Consider the following 5795-nt stretch of genomic DNA (forward strand, 5'->3'; position numbering starts at 1 on the left):
ATAGTATATTATCTTACTATTAATGATAGATGAGGTTTTAATAATATATAAACTCTATATGTTATATACCATTTTCTATTTCTTGTCATCCTCTCAGCTGCGTGCCAAGAGCTTCATGATTATTTAAAGTATGTATGTTTTCAAGTATAAGAATTGAAACGTAAAAAGTCTGCAGAGGAGAAAAAAGCTTGAGTTCATTCTGTTTCTTCTTAATTTCCCCAGCCCTTCAAAATAATTTGTGCTTAAAATGAAACACTGACTATCACCTGTTATCAAAAGGATAAGCATGTTTCCAACAGATCTCTAGAGAAAGGGAAGAATTTCAGTTGATTGCCACATTTTCACGATATCCACCCTCTCAAATTAGAATTTGAGATTTTTTTTAATTTTTATTTTTTTTTAATTATAAAAAGATATCTAATTTCTCTTCCTGTAATACTGCCTCCAAGCTCAGTTCCAAATATGCAACATTTTCAATCTACATGTATTTCAACCTCAATAATGCACCAGGTAATGCGCAAACTTTTACAGTTTTAAATGTGTGAGACCCCAGATTTTCTTATACCTCCCAGTATTGCAGATAGAAAATTCAGGTATTTCTAATATCCTTTTAGAGTTAGAAAATAACTCATTATGCACTTACTTCTTTTAATTACTTCCCACCATTTTAAAAGATCTCTAGCCAAACTCCTTGGAGGTTTTCAGTTTCTTTCCTAAAGAAAAAAACTTGCAGTATTTGACATGCCCTTCAGCATTAGTACTTTTGGACTAAAATATATCTTCCCTTTATTCATTATCAAAATCTATTTATATATTTCCATTGGGAAATATCTGAGACTCATAAAGCAATGAGAAAAAGCACTAATCCATTCATTAGCTGAGCATTTGATCTTTTCTAAGTCTATCCAGGACAGGAGAGGGGGAAAAAAAAAAAAAAAAAAGGCAGTAGTTCCCTGATAGGTCTTTGAAAACACAATCTTTGAAAAACCTCAGAAGCAAGCTATCAAATATTTTAAAAGATACATGGATGACAACTTATACAGCTTAAACATTATTTACATAGGGAGTATGATCATCAGAAAACTCTGCTACACAATAAGAACAAAAAAAAAGTAAAATTCCTGTAATATAAAGTTGATGTTCATCTTTATCCAAGATGCTTCCAACCCCTCCAATGGTATTTCTTCTCTTTTTTACATGCATATAAAAACAGAAGGATGATTTTTTTTTCGCTTTTTACTTCGTTTGTTTTTTTCATTCACTCCCAGCAATTTCATTACCTCTGCAACCTCAAATAAACCTACAATATTACATGAAATAAATATGTCAGTATGACTCCAATCATAAGGATGACCAGGTTGGAATTTGTTATTTCTCATATAAATTGATGTACAGAGATTTTAATGAATTTATGTGCAGCTAAACACACTCCCGGAAGCTTTGGCAAGCACAGGCAAAAGAGCATTAGTTCAGATTTCCTCTTGCTCTTCTTATGTACTGAAATATTTATACTACTTGGATTTTATGTTGGTTCGAATACAAACCTCTCTCTTGGATATAATGTTTTTCAAAGCTCTCAGTACTAGAATGAATCCGAGGCAGATTCAGAATTACTTTTAACACTTGCTTTGCACTAGAAAAGTACAGAAGAATTTCATGAAAAATCTGTTAGATGATCCAGCTGGGAGTAATCCTTTGTCTTGAAAATGCCAAATTATTTACTGTTTTATTTAATGTTTCTTTGAAGAACGAGGAAAAAAACAAACAAACAAACAAACAAACAAAAAAAAAAAAAAAAAAAAAAAAAAAAAAAAAAAACCTTTCCACTCAAGTATGAACTCAACCTCACAATTTCTACTAACACTGAAACTAACACTAAAATATAGAAAGAACTGATGGACAGGATTTCAAGTTTTATAATCTCCCACCCAAAGTAAGAACACAAGCACAGATACAGGGTCATACCAAAGATCCTCACAGCTCAAAACTGTATTTGTTCAATAAGAGCCAAATTCTGGAAATGACAACACAGAGAAAACATAATCAATGCTTCCTTCAAAGACACTTCCAGCCATCCTGAGCCATTTCTGCATTTACTAAAACTTGAGGTATTTCTAATGCATGACCTTACCATGTTCTTGACTACATTCTTGGCATCCACCAAATCTGCTGACAAATAGCTTCACACCTGCAGATCTGCCGTATGAAGAACTTCCTCCATTTGTTTGTTTTGAACCTACCTTCACTTTTTGACCCCTAAATCTTGTTAAGGGAAAGACAATGAATGATCCCAGTTCACACCTTGTATTTGGTAGGTGAAATAGTTTCATTCCCCCTAGCCACGGACCTGCATGCTGCTTCAACATGGGGCTAGTCACAGAGATGCTGAGTAATTGCAGGTCACGCTTGGGGCAGGCAGAGTGTGATTAGCAGCACTGGCTGTAAATGGAAGCTCACTTCTCTGCCATATTATTCTTATTCTTGTTATGACAACTCTTGTGAACTCCTGTCTTAAATCATGAAAAGCCTCAGGCACTAACACGTATATGGAAGAATTCTACAGAGACTTCTAGAAACAAATACTTATGCTGCTCTCTCGAACTGCAGGGTAGCTTCCTTCAAGCTGTCAAGCAGCAATCATTAGCACATTGTGGAAAACAGACAAAGACTTAACCCAGAGGCATTGCAGAGAGTCACTGCACAGATCTGTGAGAGCCTTGGTGCAGCTGATGGCATATACAATAGCAGCATACTGGATGATGTTTATATTGTTATTTCTTCTGGTATAAAAGGACAGAGATCAAAGAATGTGGTTTATCTTTAAGCCCCACTGAGGTCTTAATATGCATATCCCATAGAGCAAGCATGCCAGTGAAACTGCAAGGGCCACTGGGGAAAATGACACTAAAAAGAGTGATTAAAGCCTGGGGAGAGATTGGGTTGTAAATGATCATGTTGGGTAAAGTGCATGTGGAGAGAAGTGTCAGAATTGAGAGTTATAGCACTGAAGAGAACTGACTTCTCTACACACTCACATGTCCAATGTAGGTATCGGTCTAAAGAAATGTCAGGCATCATAATGCATAACAATAACTTTTTAGAGAAAATCATCAATTTAAAATATTGTCATTCTTCAATTAGATTTCCTTATATTTTAAAATTACATTTTCTGAAAGAAAGCAAACACAGAACATTAACATTTTACATATACATATATATATATGTAAAGGCATTTCTTCAAGGCTTTCTTCTAGGAGCTCAGACTACTTTCCCCTTGCACTGCAGTGCACATCACATATTTCACACTACAAAATACTGCAAGTTTTACAAGCACGATACTGTTCCAATGACTGAACACACTAACTACAATTTTAAAAGAGCAGATCTATACCAAACCAAACATCAGTTTCCTAACTGAGCCCATGCAAAATGTAACATTCACATTTCTGTAGTAGCAGATCTGATAATATTGGGAAAAAATGTTATACCCCAGCACAGGTTAAATTCTGATGTATTATAATTAAATCCCTATATAAACTTACCAAATAATTTGGGTGTTAACTAGGAACAATTACCTATCTAAAAATCAGCCTCTATTGACTAAGATGCAATTGGTTCTTGGAGGGATAACTAATTCAGTGAAAAGTTACGTGAAACAAATTTTTATGCACATTGTTGTGTGCTTCCTCAAATTCATTGAAAATTGTATTATGCTTTACATTTTCATAATATTACTTTTACATTTGTTTTTCTATGAAGCAATGATATCTTCAAATTATTATTCACAGAATCACAGAATGGTTTGAGTTGGAAAGGGACCTTAAAGACCACACAGTTCCAACCCCCTGCCATGGCAGGGACACCTCCCACTAGATCAGGTTGCTCAAAGCCCCATCCAACCTGGCCTTGAACACTTCCAGGGATGGGGCATCCACAGCTTCTCTGGGCAACCTGTGCCAGTGCCTCATCACTGAATAAAGAATTTCCTCCTAACATCTTACCTAAATCTCCCCTCTTTCAGTTTAAAACCACTCCCCTCTGTCCTATCATTATCTGCCCAAGCAAAAAGTTGCTCTCTTTTTTTAAAGCCCTCTTCAAGTACTTCAGTACTGGATCCAGTACTCTTCAACTTATTCATCAATGACCTGGATGATGGGACAGGGTGCACCCTCAGCAAGTTTGTGGACGATACAAAGCTTGGCACAGTGGCTGACACACCAGAGATCCATGCAGCCATTCAGAGACATCTGGACAGGTTGGAGAGCTAGCATAGGGGAACCTCATGAGGTTCAACAAGGGCAACTGCAGGGTCCTGCACCTGGGAAGGAACAACCCCAGACACCAGTACAGGTTGGGGGCTGACCTACTGGAGAGCAGCTCTGCGGAGAGGAACCTGGAGGTTGTGGTCGACAAGAAGTTAACCATGAAGCAGCAGTGTGCCCTTGTGGACAAGAAGACCAATGGGATTCTAGCCTGCATCAGGTGGAGTGTGGGCAACAGGTCAAGAGAGGTGATCCTCTTCCCCTACTCAGCTGTAGTGAGGCCACACCCAGAAAATTGTGTGCAATTCTGGGCTCCTCAGTAGAAGAGGGACATAGAACTTCTAGAGAGAGTCTAGCATAGAGCCACAAAGATGATTAGGGGATCGGAGCATCTATTTTATGAGGAAAGACTAAGTGAGCTGAGCCTGCTTAGCCTAGAGAAGAGGAGAATGAGAGGGGATCTTATCAACCCCTACAAATACCTGAAGGGACAATGTAAAGAGGATGGGGCCAAACTCTTCTCAGTGGTGGCCAGTGGTAGGACAAGGGGTAATGGGTACAACTGAACTACAGGAATTTTCTTCGCCATATAACAAGAACTTATTTATGGTTCAGGTGACAGAGTACTGGAACAGGCTGCCCAGAGAGGTTGTGGAGTCTCTTTCATTAGAAATATTCAAAACCCACCTGGATGCAATCCTGTGTAACATGCTCTAGGTGATCCTGCTTGAGTGGGGGGGGTGGACTAAATGATCCCTGGAGGTCCCTTGCAACCTCAACCATTCTGTGATTCTGTTAAAAAAGCAATATGCCGCTTTAACATATTATTGAAATGTTAGAAAATAGTCTATAACCATTATGGCTGCACTTATTGTTTCTGAAAAATATTATTTCATTCCCATATTCCAATGTTCTGCTTCATGACTATCCACAGGAAATTGCTGTTCCAGGATTCCACTTAAGATTTATTATACTAGTATACTAGAAAATTTATTGAGATCTATATTCTTTTGAAGATGTAACAGTGACAAAAACTTTTTTTTTTCACATGTAAGTAAATGCTTTCTGAAATTAACAGTATGAAGAAAAATAGAATTTAAATATTTTTTTCCCATATACAACTATTAGTTGGAGAAAAGATAGCAACCTAAATATGGCAGGCTACAACTTTTATTTTAAGTATTCATAGAATCATAGAATATCCTGAGTTGGAAGGGACCCATAAGGATCATCAAGTCCAACTCCTGGCACCACACAGGTCTGCCCAAAAGTTTAGACCATGTGACTAAGTGCACAGTCCAATCGCTTCTTAAATTCAGACAGGCTTGGTGCAGTGACTGCGTCCCAGGGGAGCCTGTTACAGTGCGCAACCACCCTCTCGGTGAAGAACCTCTTCCTGATGTCCAGCCTAAATTTCCCCTGCCTCGGCTTAACACCATTCCCACGGGTCCTATCACTGGTGTTTACAGAGAAAAGGTCACCTGCCTCTCCACTCCCCCTTGTGAGGAAGTTGTAGACTGTGATGAGGTCCCC

The sequence above is a fragment of the Aythya ferina genome, assembly GCF_964211825.1.
Source record: "Aythya ferina genome assembly, chromosome: 2".
Lineage (NCBI taxonomy): Eukaryota > Metazoa > Chordata > Aves > Anseriformes > Anatidae > Aythya > Aythya ferina.